Source organism: Thermobia domestica, chromosome 13, assembly GCF_964235325.1.
Source record: "Thermobia domestica chromosome 13, izTheDome1.hap1.1, whole genome shotgun sequence".
NCBI lineage: Eukaryota > Metazoa > Arthropoda > Insecta > Zygentoma > Lepismatidae > Thermobia > Thermobia domestica.
The window spans coordinates 92,866,270-92,892,285 of NC_137466.1; the positions used below are offsets into that span (position 1 = coordinate 92,866,270).

Here is a 26,016-nt window from a genome sequence, read left to right on the forward strand (position 1 = left end):
CATCGAATTTGATCAAGATTGGAATAGTAAAGTCGATAGCATACCACATACTACAATAACCTTTCATGAAGTCCAAATCCATATTTGGTGGTCAATAACTCGAGAACCACCCACATCTTAATGTTTTATATACATACTAAGCTATACAAGATCTACAATCCTACCAAATGACACTAAAATCAGAGTAGTGTCGTCGATAACCACATATAATTCGATGGACAACTATTCAGGAACCAAAGGCTTACATACCAAATACTTCTTATGTGTGTTAAGCTCGTGAAGTTCTATGACTGTCCCAAATTTGGTCAAGATCGGATGAGTTGCATCGATCGCGTACGATCTGTCTTCTAATGTTCATTTTTTTTTTAGAAAACTCAAATTAAGGACCAAAATATGAAAGAAAAAACTATTGTACTAATGAACAAAAATACAAACGCACTTATCTTTTATTGAAGCCTAACTTTCAAGTAATCTAAAAATTGTGTATTTACTATCATATACATAAATACCAATTATTGAGTTTGTTTACAAATGAATTCTAATGTCATACCAATCTCACTGCTCTCCTTAATGCTTATCAATATACATACAGCGTGCGTATAATCCTTATTTCAGTAACATATTTTAAATATTATAACATCAGTATTTTATTTGCAGGTTTGCCAGTCAGGAAAAATTCTGTACTATTGAAACCGAAAGCGGTAGATCTACCATTGATACAATCTTACCACAGAGGATTTCACCCTTTCCAGACTCTATACTTAATCAAGCTTTTCCAGCCGCCCGGGAAAAAATTTCAATCTAGTGCCACGTACTGTAATATGTAGAGACTAGGCATTATTGTCAGTGCATTTTTCTCGTTTTCACTGCACTATATAGGGTACAATATTGCTCCCGGAATCTGAATGCCTCAAAACTCGAACGAATACGAACAAAAATTTCAATCAAATTTCGCCTCAGAATTCGAACGCTGCTTTGGAAGCTGAATGCTACAAAACTCGAACGAAAATTTCAATTAAATTTCGCCTCAGAATATGGATGCTACTTTGGTATTTAAATGCTCAGCACGTATTTTGTGTATATTTTTGCGTACGTTTCCCTTGCGCTTTGTCGTTCAACTTGTTATTAAATCTTCTGTTTCGTTTTTTTAAATATAATAAGAATTTTGTGATCGCCACGAATCGTAAAAAGTTCATTCGAGTAATGTAATTAGTTGATTATATCGTAACTTAAAATCTAGTTTATTTGCTGTCAAAAATCATTTTGATCTTCTTGTTTCAGATAGTAGATTGTATTTCACATAGTCCCAGTACCGTAAAGGATGGTAAATCCAACAACGTTACAATCAGTAATAATGCTAGGTGAAACCATAATATTAACTACAGTACAGAGTACTTCGATAAATCGTTATACTGAAATTTCTCCAGGATAGTATTTTTTTTATAAGACCAAATAAGTTGTTCCAGAATCAACTGTCAAACTTGTACTAGAAAATAAATTCATGCCAGTGTACAATTGCTTTAATCAGTTGTATTTCCATTGTCGAATACATTGACAATACATCTTTAATACTTTAATATTGTATACATTGTCGGCACACTCTGTATTAAGGCGAATTTGGTGAGATTTAATTCTCCAAGATAGTATTGAAAGCTATATTCTATAGTTGTTAATGTTATGAGTAGGCCAAACAAAGGAATAGATTTGAAATAAAGCTTCCAGGTAAAAATATGGGACCTACCGTAGTCGGATCAAGACTTTACTTAAGAACTAATATGTGCGTTATCGAAATATACATGTTTCAGAATCCTAAGACACTCACGCAACAATTTTTATAGAGGGAGTTTTTGTACAGGCATATAATTTAAAGTACTCACAACTATGTCTATAAAATTTGTTGCGGAAGTGGTGCAGGATTCTGAAACTTGGATATTTGGATAAAGCACATACTAGTTCTTAAGTAAAGTCTTAACCCGACTACGGTAGGTTCCATAGTTTTGGAGCTATAGATCTTTAAAGTTCATTTTTCATGTTCTTTTTTATTACATGAACGACGAATGGGGTGGAAGCCTATCATAAACATTATAATGAACAATTCAATTCAGCGGTTTCAGATATATATCATGTGATTTCATCTTTATTGAAGATAGAATCAGAAACAAAGTTGAAATTAAGATCAATTGCGAAAGGAAATACCAATACAGAAAGAGAGGAAGATTTGAGGACACATAATTTCATATTAAAGCAGCGTGCGATGCTTAAAGGTGATACATATTCAGAGTATGAGACAAGGAGGAATACATTTCTAAAAAATGTAGGCTTAAAACTGGAACCAGGAAAATTTTAAGATGTGGATTGTAAATATGAAAACTTGGTTTTGGAGATACCCTGACTTGTATTTACTGATCAAATTATATTTAATTAAGGCTCAAGATAATTTGCATTTTATTTCTAATTTCTGTTTCTATCCTAGTCTGAAGGAAAACCCTGTTTGCGCACAGATTTTCAAGCTATCGTTGTGGCAACGTTCGACAAAAATCTGTTCCAAAAGGCCAATAGAGATTTGTGCGCAATTTGGGATTTAGAGTGTGCGCAATCCAGTTGCTCCCGTTAACCTCAACGTCTATCGATTTCTACATATCTTATTTATGAATTAAATTGTTTTTTATATTAAAAAAATAAACATTCATCATTTTTCTGTTCCTCAGCATGAAAGGTAACGATCTTATAATTGTATAAGATTTGTTTCTAATCATAGTAGAAAGCGTCAGGGGCGTCATTTCAGCCTTCGCTTGAGAGGGTGGGGGGCAAGAGTACCACCGACATAAATAAGACTTTCACGTTTTGTTCTAGTATATTAGTAGACAATCGATTAAAGTATATGTATTCCTCAAACTCTTGGGGGAGGGGGCGATTGTCCCCTCCTGCCCTCCCTAAAAGATGCCCCTGGAAAGCGTATTAATGTAACGATGATATAGTATATTCTTTTAAGTCGGTTTGGTCGGAGACAAACAAAAGAAAGTTTATTTATTTTAGATTAATATATTTGATCGTTTTTTTAAAACTAAAAATTACGTTATAAGAACACCTTTCATTTTTCTCAATCATAATTTGAATAACTTTATTTAAAAAAGACATTATATTAATGATTAATCGAGCTGCGAACTATGCTATGCATACAGGAAAATGACATTGTCCATTGATCTATTCGTCTGTTTGTCGACAGGCATCAGATCAAAAATTTTAGTAATTAGCGAGAAATGAGTTTCTGATGTGGATTCAGTATCTTAATAGTAAGAGTCTGTCTCTGCCATAATCTTTCTATTAGAACCGATAGTGGTATCGGTACATTTAATCAATCCCAGTTTCAATATTGGATCCGCATATAGCAACAACGATAAGAGATAGGAAGACAGTTTTCAATGTGGATTCAGGATAACACGAATATATCTCACCTGTGCCCTTCTTATCTTATTAAAAATGTGAGTGTTAGATTTATTCTTTATGATTTTGATATTTGTTCCCTGTAGTTTGGAAACCTAACGAAGTGAAACAAAACTTACTTGTTGAAGCTTTTATCTTCTTCTTCTGACAATTTCTTCGTGAATAGACCAACTAAAATATGGCTTTTCGGTAACGTACAGAGCATCTTGTTCTTTCAACGCCAAGGAAACTATATTCAAACCTATCTAATACAGTGTATCCGAAAATTGTGACTTAATTTGAATTGAGTTCAGCGCCTCTTTCAGTAGCGAGGTTATATAAAACGTGGTGTTGCAGTGAATGGTACTGTCGTTGGAAAAACGTGACGAAATACAGATTACTGCTGTGTGGATATGAAAGTTACTAATACCAAGATATTGGCGGTAAGTGTAATCGACGCCATCTTGAAGGATAAACAGTAACCCATACCACCGTGCGACGATTGATGGGAGAAATTCAAAAAGAATCAAGGATGTGCGCGAAGCAATTCGGAATGTTCCACGTGTGCTCAACAATTTTGCTGTTCCGCCTACAAACATGTGTGTAAAACTCAACAGAGAGCGCATTGAACAACAACTATGATTTTGTCTATGGCGCGGAACTTTTAGAAAACTTATAATTTCAAAGTTATTTTAAAAAAGAACATATTGAGAACGTCGAGTATGCACTTTCGCTAACGGATACACACACTCACAGCTATGGGCGGCCTTAATTACTTTTGAAGTTAACTACATAACTAACATAACTACGCGTGTTTGTGTACACACACACATAGCCACATACAATCACACATAAACTATATTAATAGACATTTATTAGTTTGTCATTATTTAAAACATAAAACTGTCATGGAGAAAGAACTACAGAGCATAGCAACATTGAATGTACTGTCATGTAATGTAACGGCGCCGCTGAAATAAAAGTTCAACAACACGCTGGATACCGTTGTTAATATGTTTGGAAGTTTGAAAAACAGATGATTAAACAAACACCTTGTGGCCACATCATGCTTTACTTTACACACGCAAGGATTACTAGGCTTATTTTAGAGGTAAGCAGTAGGGCAATGTGGAGCAACCAACAGCCAACCAAGGAAATTGAAAAAAAAAAGAAAGAAAGAAACGCTGAGCTTAAAATATAGGATCAAGAAGGAAAAGAAACAAACTATGTAATATATGCAGTACAAAGGCGTCTTTCATAATAATTGGTACTTATATTGTCTTCAAACATCTTATACAGTATACATATATATATAAGTGCATATTTAATATGTAAATCACTGTTGAATGTTGAACTATTAATACTTATCGAAGAAAAAAAGTTCTTTTAATGGTCTTATATATGAAGTTATTACAATCTTATTAACTGTCAAGACTTTTATACTTTTATGGCTTAACAAGTTAAATAAAAAACTCCAATCGAATTGCACGTATACGGTAATACTATATTTATGGTGCTAATCTAACAGCGATGCCATTTTTTGTTATCATGAAACTTGGTAGTGAAGCACGAAAAGGAAGTTGTCTACTATTTATTTTACAACAACGCAATTTATAATATATGAATTTCAATTAGTTGTTGTGAAAGTTATTTGAAACATATTAGAACGCATTGTAATATCCCTTATTATGATCAATTATTTACAACCTTCTAAAAGCCTTTACTTTCTTCCTTTCGTTTTCTTTTTTTTGGGGGGGAGGTAATATGTTTGATTCTTTTGTTCCTCAATTAGTACAAGAATGAGAAATGGAAAATATACATGAAATGAATTTCTTAAGTTTAATGTCCCACGTTATGTCTTTTAGGCTAAATGGGATTGATGATTAATGAAAGTGAAAGATTGTGAAAGTAAATTTTTTGTGCTCTCCTAGCAGAAATCGAACTCGGGGCCATCTGCACCAAAGGCACACATACTAGCCACTAGACCAGCAAGGAAAGCTTGAAAATATACATGGCTATGTTTGGAAGAAAACAAGATAATATTTCTACTATCACTATCATTAATAATAGTAATTATTTTGTTATTTTGAGGTTTATAATCTGTTTTAAGCACAAAGACCATATGAGACATTGATTTACAGCTTAATATAGAATCCCAATAATATGAATTTCTACTGGGATTTAAACCTGGCTTCACCTTCACCAAATCACGAGAGAACTCTATCATTACGTACTTCTACCATTACTCCCACTAATAATAACAACTTATAATATTAACACAGAAAATTTAAATAATATAGTTGACATTGTAAAGCTAATTATAAGACGAATTTTAATTTGTGAAACTTCAAATATACCCAGTGATTCTCCGTCTTTGGAATAGTGGGACGAACGTCAACGTAATTGTCATAGTGCAGAATACTTTCTAATTCTTAGTTTGTTAACCACAAACTTTGTTGACTTTTGATAAAGTTCGATGCTTCTTACTAAAGCAGTGTGAAACAGGAAAATTCAATATATTTCAATGAAAAATTCGGTTTTAGCAATTGATGCTTTTTCGGTTGTGAATCTTTAAACTGTCCAAATCATAGTGGCCGACTGTGTGGCTGCTACGGGACTTAAGCACCTATTGGTGATCTTTAATGGGTGCTCAGCATCCATTAGAGTTTGCATTGGAATTTGTTTCGTAGTGAAAAACTATTAGGTAATCTAAAGTAAGATTTTCCAGTGAATCCAATCTATTTAATTACATGATGGAATCTTAAAACTGTGATAATAATCAATCAATTAATCAATCTTTTGCCGTTCATGTGCGCTCTTTTCATTTTTTATTTTAATATTTTATGTGCTAATCATTAAATATCCATTATTTAATACTTTTCTGTATTTTTTCCTCTGGCAAATATTGCTAAGTACGTTTGAGACGGAAAGAAACAAACTCTGATTGTTTAGTTTAAGTTTTGTTCAATACAAAGTGGAGGTGATCGTACTTTAATAAAAGAAAAAAAAAAACTAACATCTTTGCAGTTTAAATATAATTTTACAATTCATTTATTTTAATACCTGTACTCCCTTCATGATCTGTCATGGCTCTCTCGTGGGTGAAGGTTCCCAATTTGAGAATGACTGACTGGTCTGTCGGATCTCTTAAAAATATAACATAATGAAGACTTCTTGATTATTCTTATAGGTACCGAAGTGTGAATACCCATTGAAAAATAAAGTTGTTGCTTATGGTCCAAATGCTCAAGGACGAAACCATTTTTGGAATCTTTTTGAAGTCTTATCTTACAAAGTAGCCACTTTAGATATAGCTCAAAAATGATATTATCTGTAGTCTTTTCAAGACGCCTTAAGAATATTACTTCAATTTTACATTGCATTTTCAAAATTTTCAAATACCTTGCAAAATAACAGTAAAAATACCATATAGTTTTCTTAGTAGCTACTCAATATACTGCTGACAATTTATAATTGTCAGAAGATACGTTTTTTTATTGCCTAATACGTCCATAATACGTCTTTAAATCAACTGATCATCATAGATTTGGTAGTCGTAGTGCACAACAATCATGAACAAATTAACGTATCTTGATTACGTATTTTTATTAGACATGAGAACAGTTTAAGACAAAGTTTGATGTGATTTGATTTTCAGTTTATCGGCCCTTTTCAGCAGCGAGGCTACATGAGACGTGGACCTACAGTTTAATGTGGAATCCGAACCACATGAGCTCTGCTGGGAATCGAACCCGGGTCTTCCACACCAAAGACACGTACGCTAACGCTAACCGCTTTAGCCACGAAGGAGCTCTGTAAGAAAAGTTATCTACTAGGTTTAGGCAGTAGTGTTCCAATATCTTTTCACCCATTTTCAATTCAACCTATATCCTTATCCTATATCCTATATCCTTATTGCTGGGTAGGATTTAAGTAAAATCAGACGTTTACTCTTTTTCATATTGGTATTGCGAATCGTCAGAACAACTCGATGCAACTGAATCAGAGTTGAGTTTTACAATGTTCTAAAAATGATCCGAACATAGAGAAAAGTAGCCAGGGTTTAAAGCTACAAGTATTAAGTTTAATACTCATATACATTTTTTTTCTGAATTTATTATTTGATTGATGTTTAACAAAGTTATATAAAAGGCGAACTTACAGTTTAATGTGGCATTTGAATCCTCATCTAAAAATCGAACCGAGTTCTCCCACATAAAAGGTGAGAATACTGATTATGAACAATGTCAATAATGCTACCAATATTCTTATTCTAATTTCCGTAAAATTTTGTTTCTCTTTCTTTCAGACATGATTTTAATGAAAGTACAGAACGATTGAACTCCATAGCATATTCGCCATGCATTTGAGAACTTTCGTATTTTATTCTAAGAATAATTCTTGCGTTTAGCTTAATTTCCACAAATAAATTTCGAGATAGTGTAAACAGTCCAACACATCTCCTGTCTCAATTTGATCTTTCTAACAGTTATTACGCAGATGCACATATTATATATTTTTTACAAAAGTACATATAGACGTGACAAATGAAATTTTGACACTAATAATGTTTTTCTTTATTTTAGAAAAGTTAATTTGAATCTGGAGATATGAAGACAATAAAATCACCCAATGTGTACCATATTTCATTTTAACAATTGAATTGATTATAAACTTGATGTATTATGTAATGTTTCAAGACATTGTTAGAACTACTTCTAAGAGTAGATTGGCTATAACTAAACTGAATTTAATGTAGGCATAATGAAGAAATCAATAATTGAAAATCTGGATATTATATATATATATATATATATATATATATATATATATATATATATATATATATATATATATATAGAGAGAGAGAGAGAGAGAGAGAGAGAGAGACCGGATGTTAGGCAAAATGCCTATTCTTTAATATTAAAGATATGATCAAAAATAACGTTTTAAATTTTATATAGAGGGTTATAGTTTCGATTTAAGCCAATTTTATTTTGCCTATTTTGCCTATTTCGACCTTTACTGCCTAAATAATTGCTTTAGTGCCTAATGTTGCCTATTCTATGCATTTTCTTCAAAGTAAGCCTTCATTGGGAAAATATATAATTTATATAACATAAATAATACATACATATATACGTATATTAGGTGTTTGTAAACACGAGCACGTGGTACGTTACAATATATACACAGGGTGAACTTCAAAGATGTGTACATACTTCCGAGGTGATTAATGATATCAAAAGAAGACAAAAAGTTCTCTTGTAGTTTGTCGAATTCCGTGTCGTGTGCGAGTGATAGTGATGCCAACTTGAAATCGAAAATCGAATCTTGACAATTGGAATGGAACAGATAGATGTGTACATACATTGGGAGGTGATTCGTGACATGAAAAGAAGACAAAAAGTCCTATTCAACGTCACGAATCACCTCCCAAAATATGTGCACATGTCTCGCTCCAATTGTCAAGATTCGATTTTCGATTCCAAGTTGGCCCCCCTGTCACTCGTATACGACGCGGAATTCCACAACATGCAAAAAGACTTTTTGTATTCTTTTGATGTCACGAATCACCTCCCAAAGTATGTGAACATCTTCCAGGTTCACCCAGTATGTATGGAATGCGTAACAAGCTTAGTTTTTATATATACAATAAAAGAAGATATTAACAAAGAAATATGTTTCTATATTCTTTGAGCATTATTTATGACTTTAATAGTATCGAGTATTTATCTTCATTATTTCGAGCTAGATTTTAGTGCCTATTTTACTGCCTATTTTTTAAATTTTTAGTGCCTATTTGCCTGCCTATTTTCTAGGATTTTAGTGCCTAAACATCCGGTCTCTCTCTCTCTCTCTCTCTCTCTCTATATATATATATATATATATATATATATATATATATATATATATATATATATATATATATATATATATAGGCCCTATATATATGTGTGTGTGTGTGTGTGTTTATGTGTCTAGTAATAATAAGATTAGAGTAATATCGAAGAACGAAAATGACGAAAATAGTTTTCTCCTTGTATATCACTATATCATTTTCTAGAGTCTTAGTTATTTCATATCATTAATAATAAACTACGACGTCACAGTATATCAGGACAGAAGGCGCATGTGTAACTGGGAAATATTTACCCAACCCGTGAATTCCAAACTTCATTATTTCTATCGTTCTTCATGCACAGACAGGTTCCTCATTTGTTGGTTGATTGGTTGATCAGAGATTAGCGTTCCTTTAAGCAGTGAGGCTATATGAGACTTGGACCTACTGCGTAACGTGAGATCCGAACACATGAGCTCCTCCCCGACTTATCCTCATGATATAGAGCTAACTTAAAAAATTGAACCCGCAGTGGGAATTAAACATGGTATTATGCTGTCAAAAACGAGGTGCTAGCTAATCAACTAAGAGAAAGGTTTTCTTAGTTACACAATATCAAGTACAAGAGATACACTACATTCTCTCTGTTGAAAACAAGGGATCAATAATAGATAGGCAGAAATTAATTGATTGATTAGTTATAGTTTAATTATGACGTCAGCAGCGAGGATATTTGTTCCTGTCATGAAAGGCCATTGACTGACAAGTTATACATTAAAAATCCACAACAAAACTTCTAAAGAAAATATCAATCAAAATCCATAAATTAAGAAAAGCATACCAAAAAATCAATAAGAATTAAAACAGAGGCCGCGAGAAGGATAAAGGAATAAATAAACTCTGGTAAAGACAGTAAAGAGAATCACGCGGAACTTACACGTATGAGATAGAGATAGTCCCTGTTATCCGCTACGGTGTTAACGGACTGACTGTATCAACGAACTCGCCCAGAATATTCGCTTTAGCGCCAATATCTATTGCCAAAAGAAAAGAATTCAAAAATTCCCTTACATATATATAGGATATGTAATGTAGACAGCACCATTCAAGTCGCCGTTACCCGTAATATGTTAACAGCTTGTCTCCATTAAAAACTTCGCCGAGATAATCGATGTAGTCACATGTCACATAAAAGCAGAATTCAAAAATTTGCTTAGATGTATGGAATGTGGACATACATGTACGATTGATTTCATTAACGAACTTTGCCGATCACTCTATTGCAAGAAACAAAATTCAAAAAAATCCTCACATGTATGGGATATGTGACATAGATAACTGTCGTTAAAATCGCCGTTACTCGCTAAGATGTTAACGGATTGATTCTATTAAAAAATCGACCGAGATAATCGCTCTAGCTATCTATTGCAAAAAACAGAATTTTAAAAAATATTTTCCGTTCGATTTATTGTGTGGAATAACGGACGAATGGAGTACTAACAACACAATCTTACAAGCCTTACTACGTGATTTTAATAACAAAATACAAAATATGTAGCAAGAAGGGACTAAAAAATTGGGATAACAAAAATTCATTGGAGGAAAATCTAAAATGAAAATGATCAGAGTGCGTTACCCATTCTACTCACACGGATACAGTCACTAAAAACGCATTATTTCCGAAAATCTGATCAATGTCTTCAGGTAGTCCTAAACGTTCCGAGGAAATTTGTATAAAAATCTTGCCTGTATAAAAATCCTAAAATAAAAACCACTTATTTCACACTTCCATTTCTGTTCCATTCAATGATAAATAATCAAGAAGCCAGAATTAAATACACGCATTAATAAAGTTACGTTCAATCCGAGATAGTAACTTAGTAGCACACTTTTTGACATTCAATCAGTATTTGTGAGACATTTTTAGAATTGCTTGAATTAAGAGGCAGAGAATTTCTATCTTGAAAGTAAGGAACAATGTTAATGGCCGTCAATGTGCTGATCACATATCACCTGGCTGACCAAAGATATTGTGGGTTCTCTTCTTACTCCGGCAGTTTTAGTATCAACAAGCCAGTGTTCTTTCCGAATTTAGCTAACATCAGTTAACATCAAGACCACAGGAAGAAAAAAGCTAAGACATGTTTTTGTACTCACATAACAACATCCACAGCACACGTTGATTGACGCCTGTCAGATGACAGATTCTTGTTTCTACTAACTGAACACGACGATCCGTAATGATCATCAGTTAAAATTTTTCTTGAATTTTATCCTTTTTGTCTGAGGATGTCATTACTACAACTAAAACCTCCCCCCTTTTAATCAGCTCATCCCCCTTATGATGCATTTATATATTTCCGTTAGTTGGGCTACTTCCTCAAGAATGGCCTACATAATATAGACAAGTTACGTAGTCGTAAATAAAAAAGATTATCGTTTAGCTACATCTCAATCCCTTTTTCCTTTTATACTTGCGGTATATGGCATCGTACATGACAAGTGAATGAGCTGACCTGACAGAAGCTACTTTAGATAAGGAACGTGTTAAAAGGAAAAGATTTCGACACCTTGAAAGGAAACATACCTACAACAACGTTGCGTGACTTAGCTTCCCATATACAAGTGTATACACTTTTTGAGTGATAGAATATTTGCTCCACCCTGTACAGCAAACCTCCCAGTGACTACTACCACCAAAGATGTACTTCATTCAATAACAAAGAGGAAAAAGCTTCCTGAAGGAACTTTAGAGCGTCACTTCAGAATAACATTGCTGACATAACAAGAGATAAGTAACACTTGTTAATGGATTTTCTTTCTTTTTTTCTCTTTTCTTTTCCTTTGTATATAATGGAATTCGATTTTTGTAATACACTGATAAGCTTTACCCAAATTCTTGTTAGTTCAGATGGAATATAGGTTTAGGACAAATATTTACGTTTTCTCTAAAATGTCTGATACAAAATTTCTCCAACGAGCACGGTTTTTGAGTGGCTCACTTCTGGTTCGAGGGAGCTCTGGTTCAACCTCAGCCCACAGGACAGCAGTGGACAACATAGTCTCCGTGTCTCGTTTCCTTCCACATTATTATTTCATTAATTCTTTCATAATAATTCACTTCCATTAATTATCTGGTTCATTAACCTATAGGGCACAATGTAGGAGTATTTTTTCAAAACTAAAAACGCGGAGAAATAACTTTCTTTCTTATTTTTTTTAAAACGCATATTTTAAGTATTAATACACTAGAGTTTTAAATATGAAAAATACATAATAAAGTACTCTTGTAAGCACTAATTTGATTGAGGATAACAAGCATAACTAGGTTAGTATCAATAAACAAAAATCTCGATTTGAAAATTTGAGTGATTATTGAGTTTGAAAAATATCTCAATTATGAAACGCTTAACTAAGGTCTTAATTTAATTTCAAAGATTCTCAGCTAATGCAGTGATGTCAAATGAAAAGTTCAACCACAAATTAAATGCCATTGGATGATTGACAAATGAATATAATTAAATCAAATCACAGTCTTTTTTATAAATATATTATAATCATAAATGGAAAAGAATTTGCTAGTTAAACTTTCGAGGACAAATCAAACATTTTTAACCAATATTAAAGTCTGAATATATGAGTTTTATAAGATAACACGAACTTCAAATTAAGTAAAATTAGACTGTTTTGAATATTACTATGGTTACAACAGCAACAAAATTGTAATACTACTACTAATAATAATAATACAAATTAAAAATATACTACAGGTGACAAAACTAACGATACGTAATGATAATTTTAAATGATACTTTTATAAACACAGGGATATATAATCGGCTATTGTAATATTTTCGCTTCATAATAGAGAGGCTCCGGGTTCGAATTCCGCGGCTTCTGACCGTTGGGTATGAATAAGCACTTCAAGCAGAAAGTGCTTTTGCAATTAACCACACGTCATTCAGAGGATGATAAATACAATATCGTGTTGTTATGTCAGGTTACGATTGTAACAATATAAGCCGAGAAGTTATAGTTTCGTGTCAAATGTCTGTAGAGTTTTAATGGAGTCTGCAATGCAATAAATAAGCAATTCGTTGTTAGAAGATGAGTTCCTGAGGAGTGCATGGGTAATTTGTTTGTGAAGCAAGGTTACAGATCACTTGCACGAGTCTTGCTGGAGTTGATGAAGATTATGGTCTTCATTGATTTATCTTATTTTCTAGTTTTTTGATTCACGATTTTGCCCTTTAAGCTAAAGAAAACTATTGGAATTGAGTTGTGATCAAATAAGATGTGAAACTATGGTATACAAATAATTATATCTTACACCAGCGTTTCTTAACATGTGTTCCGCGGACCACAAGATGTCTGCCCTTCTCCTGAGATTGGTCGTTAGTATAGGGAAGACAGAGAAGTGAATTGCGTGTCACACACATATAGTTGAGAACCTTAAATGAGCACAGATTATACAAATGAATGAGATAAAGTTAAACAAATTATAGTAAGCAATAATATATATGCTACTTATATATTATAGTAAGCAATAATATATAAGCTACTTATATATTATAGGGATGTATACCTACACTCATGTCCAAAATGATTGTCGCATCTCTATAACTGTCTTCTTGCAAGAATATAATTTGATAATGATTTTGCAGGGTATTTTTAATGCTAATAATATGTGTATAATGGAGAAATGTATATTTGTGGTAAATTTCATAGGAAAAGAATTATAAGTACGAAAATTAGAATGAGTAAAACAAAATGTTGCTAAATGGACAAGAAAGTTTTATTTTCGTTTTATTGTTCTTATTTACTGCTCTTTTGACATGAAGTTTACGACATACATATCTTTGCCGATTATACACATACTAACATTATAAGAAATACCGAGAGAAATCGTTATCAAATTATATTCCTACAACAACATATAGACATGCGACAATAATTTTGGACATGAGTGCACTTTTGGGCCACCCTATAGTAAGCAATAATATAAAAGCTACTTATATATTATAGTAAGCAATAACATAAAAGCTACTATAATTTGTATAACTTTATCTCATTCATTTGTATAATCTATACTTGAAGATTCTCAACTATATGTGTGACACGCAATTCACTTCTGCCTTCCTTATACTAACGTTCAATCTCGGGACAACAAGGGCAGATTTCTTGTGGGCCGCGGACCAAAGGTTAAGAAACACTGGTATAAGTATTTGTATAGCATAATTTCACATCTTGTTTGGTCATAACTCATTTCTAATAGTTTTCTTTGGCTTAAAGGGCAAAACCGTGAATCAATAAAATAAAATAAAATAAATCAAAGTAGATCATAATAGATATAAATACCAGTAAGAATCGTACAATTGACCTGTAACCTTGCTTTACAAACATATTACTTATATATAGTAGCTTATATATTAAACAAGTATAGATTATTCAAATGAATGGGATAAAGTTATAAAAATTATAGTTAATATATTATTGTAAAACATTTTTGATACTCTTCAATTATTTTAAAAGAAAACTAATATGTATTTTCATCTATTATTACCAATGAAAAATTAAGAGAAATTTAATAAATACAATTTTTTAAAAATAAATATACTGGAGCGGTAAATGCTCAAAAATGACAAATTTGCTTTAGAAAGGGATATGACTAGAGTCGTTCTCAGAACATTATTACAAATAAAAGTGGTCCTAACTCGAAAAAAAAAGAAAGAGAAAGAGAAACAATACCCGGCATTTGAACTTCTCGTTATGATACCATTTCAGACTATTTAAGTCTCTCAGCTGACTAAATGAACACGCAATGTGATTGACAAAATATTTAGTGGTTATTAAAAATGTACTTCTGTATATGTTTCGAAATGTTTTACACTCTTGTATTAATGTATTATACAAGAGTGTAATAATGTACAGTATTACACTCTTTGTTAAAAGGTATAATACATGAACATTTGAGGTATATTATTATCATTTCGCTGACAGGAGAAATTTAATTGACTTTGTATTTGTAGAAAATATACTTGACAACCGATGTAACTCGGACTATATTTTTAAAAATGTGGATTTTAAAGTTCCAATATACGGTACAACGTTAAAAAATTTATTGCAAGCGCATGATATTTTAATCCCTAGTAGAATTTTTAATATAACTTAGTAGTTTCTTTTATTATTACTTTTAATTTTTGACGTTTCAGTGTTTTAGGAATTGACATAAACTACACTGTCAGAGATTATCTCATTATCAATTCATGTTGAAAATTTAATCATTATTTATCTCTTTTATTATATTATAGTGTTAAAATAACGTAGAATTTGACAAAATGCTGCACTTAAGTTATTCTCAGCACTCAAAATAAAGTGTATTATTATTATTATTATTATTATTATTATTATTATTATTATTATTATTATTATTATTATTATTATTATTATTATTATTATTAGCTCGTGATGTAACATACGGAAGTTTATAGCGTGGGAGGGATATTTTATTTTTCGGGTACTACTAAGAGGATCTGAATCAAATTTGGTGGGCAAGTAGCTCATTATCTAAACAATAAAGCCTGCTATACTTGGTGACCAAACTCGGTCAGGAACAGGCTCGGTGCGGCTCGGCTCGACTTGTATGTGATACTCTTAGCTGGATCTGAGCCAAACTTGATGGGCAGGTATATAATCGTTTGATGGATAAAGATCGATATATTTGGTGGGCGAGTTCTGCCAGGGACAAGCTAGGGTTGGCAACAAGAGTGTGTTCAAGAGTTTTGTACGCTGGAAGCTTCTGAGTTCGGTTCATCTCGACTTGTTACCATTTTTATTACTACTACTACTAATATCTATCACTTCTTGAAAATGTATCACCCTAAAATTCCTGCTCCTTTGATGTTGGGTGCTGGCATGACCCCAAATGAAGAATCGAAGCGTAATATTAACCTAATGCGTGGCCTTGACAGGAATTCTTCTCTTATATCACATTATGTAATGAACCCTCCCCCTCCCCGCGGCATTGTTTCAAATGAAAAGAATCATGTGTATGTGTGTGTGTGTGAAATGTCTTCCTTCAGCTTCTTCAGTATGCAGATGATTATGGAGTATGGAAGAAAGGAGGTGAACTTTCCAATAGAGGATAGATAATCATTAGCAACGGTTCTTTCCCACCTACCGGGGTCGATCATTCTCTCTCTGGTTTGGAATGTGGCAAACAGCCTCACTCTGGACACCGGAAGCCTCGTGCGCAGTTCACGACCAGTCTAAAACTTCCAGTTTTTGTCTCCTCTCAAACCACACTTTTATACGTATATATACACACACAAGACACGCAAATCAACCTCTTCTTTTTTAGTTGTAACAAGTTATTATGATGGCTGTCTTCAGTGCACGGAAGGCCTTAACTAACACTTTGGCAGCTCACAGATTACACACAAGAAGTTTTTTAAAGTCTTATAGGAACTTAAGGTGCGATGATAATGTCATTTTCTGATTGTGGGAATTCCCAATTACCTCTACTTTACTGAACTTGTATCTGACCACAACGTATAAAATGTTATTTTTTGTACTTTAAACTTCCTTATGATATAATAGAAATTAAACATTAATCACATTATGTGTTTTGTTTTTTCAAAGCATTTGTTTTTGCCATGTAATTTATGTTTCCTAAAAGTTAGGAACTAAGGAAACAACTTATTGTAAGCTGCTTTTAATTTTCTTATAAGAGATCTAACACAATTTTTCAAACAGAGATTGCCGACCAAATCTTAAAAGTGATGAATTATATACAGTTTTGTTGTTTTAAAATACGCTAACAAACTACGGATGAAAAATTTGTTGATTGAGAAAAATATTTAGTTTATTTAAAGTGAGTTCTTAAATCATAATACAGATTAAACAGTATTGTGATCAAATAATACATTATTTCCAACTGGCTAATGCAACTGTGCATCCCCATAGCTCAGTGACTATGCATGTTTCAGTAAAGTGTCAAATAAAAGTCTTCTTTCATTGACATGAGGAACATGAATGACTAGTTTAGTAGTTTGTTTATTTTCTCCTGTAGTACCTTATATACTTAAATGCATGTGTTAACAATACTGATATGTAAGATGGTGAAATTGGTGAAATTTGAAGTTTCTCTTCAGCACTTCTACGGCTGTGTGATGTAGGCCCAGTAATTCACGTACAGTCTGAAGAATATGTCTTCTTACCGAAGATAGAACCCGTTCTCCGTCAAAGACAGGAGTGACCCATCATTTAGTCAAAGGTAATTCTTGGTTTGTAGAAAGCTTTTGACTACATAATAATAGATCTTTTCGTTGAATATTTGTCTATATCAATACAGTAACGACTTAGCGGAGTATAACAATTTATCTTGTCTTGTCTGAATGTTCGATCCAAAAATAGGTTCTAGCCCACTTACTATAACGTATCTAAATCGGAACACTATAAAGTAGAGTAGTCTAGGATGGTCAATTTCATCCCCATATGGTTCTAAAGAGAGTAGGAAAAATGGAGATTAAGAAGTTGGACAGTATGGTTAGAATTAGGGATACCACATAACTTATATAGAATTGAGTGAGTGTTATGATTTCATTACACAGTCACCTGTACCTCAATTAGCATTACTCCGATACAAATGCATTCTCTTCTTATAGTATCAAAAAGCTAAAACTTGACAGAGGGGAGAGACCGTGGTGACTCAGTGGCAGAGCGTTTACTTCTGGTGCATGGAGTCCCTGGTTCGACCTCAGCTAGCGCTAAGTGAGCCTTTTGGACAAACACCATGTGCGTGGGTTTTCTCGGGGTTTTCCCATTTCCTCTCTTTCTTCATTCCACCATTTCATTAATTTCTCATCATCACTGTCTCCTTTGGTCTAGCCGGCATAACCGTGGGACGTAACACTCACAGGTTTCATTGTATTTCATTGACAGAAGGGATTTAACTTTAATAATAACATAATAAATAAAACTGGCTAGATTCGAAAGAGGAAGAAGAAATGCTACTGACTATTAAGTGTACTCAGGATACCATGCACCAAAGGCGTGCACGCTAGCCACTAAACCAACAGGTACACCTGGAGAAAATTATACTTTAACTCTTTCTATCTCTGTCCATTACAATGGATACAATTTACAAGCTTTTTTTATACTCTTATTACAAAATGCTTTAGTTGAGAATATTTCATATTTTAGATGGATACCAGATTGTACTATTAATAGAATAAGTTGTCGTCTGACAATTTTCCTTTTGGTTCTCTGAAGTACAGAAATGTTTGCTTCTAAGAATTAAAAATAAAATAAAGTTCGAAATTTTTAAGTAAATAATAGTGTTTAAGTTAGGGTTTTGGGGTATTATGTAAAGAGTTTTTCATAGAATGTAAATAATATTGTATACCCTTACCAGCAAAGTAATGTCAATACAAATGACATTCGTTTGACAGTTGAAAGTACGGTAGACTTCCGAACTATATGAATTCAATAATGAAGCTGGAAGTAGTTCATCTATAATTTCTGGTAGCAATAGAAGGATGAATTCAAAGACAGAACCTGTTTTTCAAACGCTGAACCCATCTGGAAAGTCGTTATTCGATACCTCCCATTGTTTTTTGTTCTATGGAGATTAATATTGAAACCAGGGATAGTTGATGTTTATGACTTCCAGTTGCAATAGAGGAATAGTCATAGATAAAATATATTATTGCAGTATTGAAACCATATCAAAGCCTGCTTGTCATTATCTATTTTTATTTATCACTATAGGATCAGTATTGAGACCGGAGGTTACGATTTCCACCACTTTTCGTTTGAATACGAAAGAGATAAAAATCAAGATTAAGTTCACTCTTGGGACGCAGTATTCATGTCAAAAAGTCATTTTTCGTTGTCTCTTACCGTTTACTTTATAGAGATCAATATTAAAACGGGAAGCAGTAGTAAGTCTCTAGGACCTCTGGGTTTAGTATAAGAATAAGGCTGAAAGTGGAACGTACTCTTGGGACGTAGAATCGATTCCAGAAAAATGCTTCTCAATATATATCTTGCCTTCTTTTCTCTATAGACATCAATATTAAAGCCGGAAGTGCTAGTAAATTCCTACCAATTCCGGTTTAAGCAGAGGGGTGGAGATGGTGAACAAATGTCACTATCTATTATCATTTGTCTGGTGGCGATCAACATTGAAACCGGAAATACTACTAAATTTTTACCACTTTCGATTTTAGTAGAGCCGTATGGGTAAAGATATTAGCCTATCTATTTTTAAGACTTTCCGCCTTATGCAAAGACTTTTTGACGTATGATTAGCACCATACTAAATGTCTGACTATTGCAGGAAACAAATGTTATTCGAACTCTGTAGTGTGGTACTAATCACGTGTCAGAAAGACTCTGCATAAGGCCCGTTGAATCGATTAAAATAAACGCTTGCCGCTATCTTTTACAGTTCTTGATCTACGGTTATTAAATGTGAAACGGGAAACGATCGATTTTCACCACATCCGGCTTGACTTGAGGGTTAACGGAAGAAATGGAACCTTTTCTAGCAACGCTGAATCGATTCCATAAAAAAGCTTCTCGACAAAGTTCACTGTTTTTGCTTTATGTAAATCAATATTGAAACCGGAAATATGAGTGAATTTCAACCACTTCTGGTTAGGATAAAGTGTTTGGGATAATTATGGTATGTTTTCTTCCGTCACTGAATTGATTCCAAGAATTCATTTGTCACTATCTGTTATTGTTTCTATTCTATGATGATCAACGTTGAAACCGGAAATGGTTAATTTTTACCACTTCCCGTTTGAATAGATAGGTAACGGATGATGTGGAACCTATTCTTGGGACACTTGATCGATTCGGAAAACCGTTTGTGAGTAACTCTTGCTACTTTTCCCTTATACAGACAAGCGGACAGAGCCGTAATATAAGACTACTGAAACTCATGCACGGTATGGTTCGAAAGTCTAATATGCTTTGCTCATCATTCTTTGCGTTCTGAATTAGATAATAGTGATTAGTTTATTTTTTACTCTCTCTTCAAGAATAAATAAATAAATAAAACGGTCCCAATAACAGGGGTGAAAACAGACGCATGCAGGCCTCTGGCAAACTTTTATGATGGTTTCCCTCTTGTGGTTTCTTTAACTTATAATTGACACTACGGATGATACAGAGTGGTAGGGAACAGATCTTTGAAATATATATCAAAACATATTAGATCTGCTTACGGATGTAAAATATTTAGTGTAGTTAATAAAGTTATGCAATGATCTCAAACAATTGTAGTTTTACGTTAAGTATTATATTCTTGAAGATTTGTGTATTTAAGATTTTGATTGGCTATCGGACTTTTACCGCCCTTTGAAAAAATCCTGCAGGCATTTCTGATTGATACTATCAGAACTTTTGTAATAACTGAATCATTTTTATACACTACATATTAAAAATTTACAACTCTTTTCAACCATATATCTGGTTTAGTGTGGTATCCCTTTATGTGTCCGACAATTGCATTAATTAATCGATATATACTTATTGTTTATAGAATTTCATCGACATTCACTGAACTGTAAATACTCTGACCATAATAGTTTAATTTATACACTTATATATACAGTTACAGTATTTCAAGAAATCGAAATTTTGATTCATGGTTGCAGAAGCAACAAATGTAAACAAATGACAGATAGTATGGAAACTCTCTTCGTAAAAGTGTTGGAGGAGTACAATGAATTGCATTGCATCGCATCGTTGATTTTAAGATTATATTGCATTGGGTCAGGAATTAAACTGTTCCGTGCTTCGGACTGTAAATCATTTCCAATGAAAAAAGGAGGAATATTTATACATACACGCAAATATATATCAACCACCAATATTACTTAATAGCAATATTTGAGAACGTTGTTCAGCATACTTGTTTCTCTCCAAGTTATTTCTCTTGCATTGTAAATTTGAATTTGCAAATATTATAAACTTGTAGCTCGACAAGTTAATCAAAAGATTCAATATAAAGTTTGTAACAACATGTATCATAGCACTTGTGCTAATTTAGCAGAGGAGGATATAAACTTCCTTCGTTCAAGTGATCAAACCTGGCTGTGTACGAATTGTGAAAAAGTGCAACATAGTGTAAGTAGGGAAAACCATATTGACCCACTTCCCCAGTGTTCTTATTTAGGTGTTGTATATACTGTAAGTTTTTGTCATCTGTAAGGGAAGAATTAAATAATCTTAAACAATTGAATGAACAAAGTGAGAAGAAAATAGGAAAATCCTTAAACTTCTACCACGAAAAATTGGACAATTCTAAACTTTTGAAAAAACAAAGTTAAATTTTACAAGCATCTACAAAAACAGTTGATATTCTCAAAAGTAAATGGAAAGTGCAAAAATAGATAGATACAGGTGCAAGTGCAAGTAGATAATTTGGACCATTATAGAATTCCTGAGGTGCCGAATAAGGCTTCTTTCTGTCCACGATAAAGAATTGTAGGCTGAGCATGTGATATAAACATCGAAGATAATATGACTGATGCATGTCACATATTTAAGAAAACATCCCGATCAAAATTCATTGGTTGTAATTGTAAAATTCGTTAAAAGAGACGCTGAAGATAAATTTCTTCAAAAAAGAAAGCTGAAACGTAATCTGAATTGTATAGATGTTGTTTTCCTTTGGAGCCTCTTTTTACATGTTAATCAGAGGCTTTCAATCCAAAGAAAAATTGTGTTCAGTGAAGTTTGGAAAACCAAAAGGGAAAAGAATTTTGCATTTTTATGGATTGACTGGTCAAGAAGTATAAAATTAAGTAAAAGAGCAAATGATGTTGTGCACACGCTTAGAACCATAAATGATGCTAAAGCCGTGATGTAAGGATATGAATTCCTCTGATAAACGCGTTTCTACTTATTACCAGAATATGAGAAATATAAATTCAAAATTAAGTACAATGTATTAGTATCGTTGCTACTATGATATAATATTCTGACAGAAACTTGGTTAAACGATTTTGTATAAGATAATGAGTTTATTGATCACAGATATAATGTATTTAGACAAGAATATATGACTGTTCACTAGTAGCAGTTTCTAATAAATGCCAACTCATAGAGCATATTGTTTGTGTCAAGGTAATAGTTGGCAAAAGCATATATTATAATAACAGTTTACTTACCACTGAAGTCTAAAATTAATACTCGTACATATTACAAGTTTTTAAAGTCTATATATATATATATATATATTTCAGTTTCAATCTCATAATATAATAATTATAAAGGATTTCAATATACCATTAGTATCAGATTCAACTTATGACTTAATAGACGGTGATCATATATGTAAAGCTTTTGAAAACTTTAATAATATTGTTTACTTTATATTGTTGTAATAAATAATATAAAGAACGGCAATAAAAGAACATTAGACTTAATTATAACAAATTTTCAAAACTTTACTATTTATCCAAGTGACAATTCATTAGTTACAAAAGATATACATCATCCGATATTATTGTTTGCATTTCCTATTGCTACAAAAATATGAAATGTTAAACATCATTATTGTTTATAATTACTGTAAAGCTGATTTCTATAACTTGTATAAAAACATACAGAATGCAAATTGGAAACAAATACGTGTTTATCAAAATTCGAATGATGTCCTAAATTATTTTTACTCTGTATTGAATAAGGAAATTGATAGAAAAGTCCCTAAAAGGAAACTACATAAGAAACGGTCATATTCATGTTGGTTTACTCCAGATATAATAGGTTTCTTAAAGGGGAAACACTTATACAGAAAACGAAGAAAATCACATTATAATTACGTTAAATTTGTTGAATTACATAAAAATTGAAAAGAATGATTAATCAGCCATACAATTCGTTTATACATAAAGTAGAAGAGAATATTCAATGCAACACAAATTTTTTCTGGACCTTTATTACTGATAAGAGAAGAAACAGTAGAAACTTAAATAAAATGGCACGTGAAAACCCTATAATCAAACAAAGAAATTGCTGATATCTTTGTGAATACCTTTAAAAATGTATATTGCTCAAGTTCATCGTGTTATGAAATACCTGAACAAACATGTAACGAAATACAATTTTACTTAGGTATTGGAACAGTGACTGAAAATGAGAATAAGAAATCAATGAAAATGTAAAAATCGAATAAATTTACAGTTTATGATGACATTCCAACTTGTTATTTAAAGGATGTGCAAATTTAATTTGTATACCTCTGCGTTACATATTCAATCTTATATGAAAAACTCAAATGTATCCAGATATTTGAAACATAAGTAAAACTACAACTATATTCAAATCTGGAAATTCCAGTGAAGTTAAAACCTATCAAACGATATCTCTTTCATCTAATCTTCAAACATATTTGAAAAACTTATATAGCCCAGAAATCTAAATCCTAAAAACAGCGAATATTTATACATGTGAAGCAAATTATTTCTATTTATTAGCATTGATTTTACCATAATACAGAAGCTCAGCATACATAAAGTTAGTATGCTGATTTCACTATACTACACAGCAGTACTCTATTACCTGAAGTATCGTATAACTACAATTACCAGTAAGACTATTTTCGTTTCAGGGCCGAATCCAGGAGGGACTTCTGGGGAGGGCAATGGGTTGTAATACTGCTACTTAGAGCTACTTTTAAGAGCTCCAAACTTTGGGATGAGTTTTATTTATATATAAAATAAGAAAGTTTCCTCTTCTGGGGGCCATTGCCCCGATCGCCCCCCCCCCTGGATCCGTCCCTGTATCGTTTCTATATATGACAACGCCACATAGACGCCACCTGTTGCTCAACGTGCATTGATACTTCATCTTCTTACAACCTCGCTACTCCTCTTCTTGGATGTAGCTTGCCTGCTAGCCGTTTTCACTCTTGACACTTTCCTCTTCTTAGCAGCATCGTTACTTCACTTAGGCCGTAACTTGCATGTTAGCCTTTGCGCTTCTGGCGTCCTCATTTTAGTAGCGCAGCTACCTGTCCACCCTTCGGACGCACCTCGTGTACTAGCTTGTTGCAACCCTGGAGCCCCATTTCCAGTTTCGTTGGCTTCTGTTCTCACTATATGGTCATACTTGTCGATGTGCAAATTTGTCTCTAACACCTGCTATTCTGGTAACCCAATATGAGCTTTTACATGCTCATTGCCAAACTGTACATCTATATCCTCCTCAACTTCGACTGACTCCGGCAATCCATTGCTTTTTTCTGTCATTTATAAGCTATCTTCCACGTGTCGTCAAATTTTCAAAATATTTTTTATTTGCTGATAATCTTAAATTATACGAGGAAATAACTAATTCTACAGATTGTTTAGAGTTACAGAACGACTTAAATGACGGTTATGAATGGTCGCTAAATAACAAGCCTAACTTTAATGTAAGAAAGTGTTTTGCGTTATATATTATAGGAAACGCACTTTGAATACTTCTCTTAACTTTGAATATAAAATGAATGTGAGGTTAATTAAGAGAACAACTAATATAAAAGATCAAGGTATAATTTTAGATAGTAGACTTATTTATCAACTACATATCGAAATATGCATTAATAAAGCACAGAACGCTCTTTGTTTTTTTTCTGTGGAATTTTAAAGTACTTGTAAATAACTCAACTTCAATAACACGATTTAATACTTTCATTCGATGCAAGCTTGAATATGTTTCAGTAGTGTGGAATTCTTTTTATGAATGGCTGAAACTAACTAACTCTCTAGCCTATGGAACCTGAAGGTTCAATGCCGCGTTCACAAAAGCTCTCCACTGACTTCTATCCTTAGCTAACTGCATCCAATTTCTACTTTGTATTCCAATCTCTGCGAGATCCATCTTGATATTGTCCTCCCATCTGCGCCTAGGTCTTCCTAATGGTCGTTTTCCGATTGGTCTTCCAGTCAAGACTTTGAAAGCGTTTCTACTTTCTTTCATTCTAGCTACATGACCTGTCCACCTAAGCCTACTAAACTTGACGACCCTAACAATTTCTTTATAGCGGTTTCTACTCCTATTCGATTGGGTTCTGGAATATACGGTTCTGCGGTGTGTATCTCCTTTTCTCCACGCACACTAGTTTTTGGTTGCGTGTTAAGCAAATCGTCAAAGAAATCTTTCCATCTATTTAAGATTCTATCTGTATCAGTGAGAACTGTACCGTCAGGTTTCTTTAATATATAAGCACGAGGTTGATAGCCTTTCTTAAATTCGCTGATCCCCTTATACATGTCCCGGATGTTTTTATTTTTAATATTATCTTCAAGTTCCTTAATTTTAGCTTTCAAAAAATCGCGTTTCTTTGTTCTAAAAGTTTTGGAAGTTTCCCGCCTGGTATCTGCGAAAATTTGTGTGGTTTATTTCATTCGGATTTTGTAGCCAGCGTAATTTTGCCTGTTTTCTCTTCTCTACTAGCTTAATGCATTCCTGGTCGAACCATGGTTTGTTCCTACGTATTTCCACGTGTCCCAATTTTTCTTTTGCTGAAATTTTAATGCTATTTCTAATTTCAATCCAGGTATCCTCAACACTAGTGCACTCGGAATCTTCTAAAGCCGAGAATCTATTCGAAACTTCAATCTGGTATTCCTCTCTTACCTGGCTCTCTTCTAATTTCTTTAAATTGAATCTCTCCGTTTTCGGACAATGAATATTACCTTTATTCAACAATAATCTCTCTCGTATTATCGCTGCTACCAGGTAGTGAT

The 26,016-nt window shown here is 33.0% G+C and overlaps 1 protein-coding gene across 5 annotated transcripts in view; it reads right to left on the reverse strand.

Annotated features, from left to right (window-relative positions):
- Sb (serine proteinase stubble) overlaps positions 1–26,016 on the reverse strand; it is a 370,416-nt gene that overhangs the window by 145,932 nt on the left and 198,468 nt on the right. Inside the window, exon 1 of one of the 5 annotated variants that reach the window (XM_081736097.1) lies at positions 11,423–11,564. The exons of the other annotated variants lie outside the window; for them this stretch is intronic. The gene's annotated coding sequence lies outside the window, so the exon portion shown is untranslated. Of the gene's footprint in view, positions 1–11,422; positions 11,565–26,016 lie in introns of those variants that run through there. 5 annotated transcript variants of the gene reach the window in all.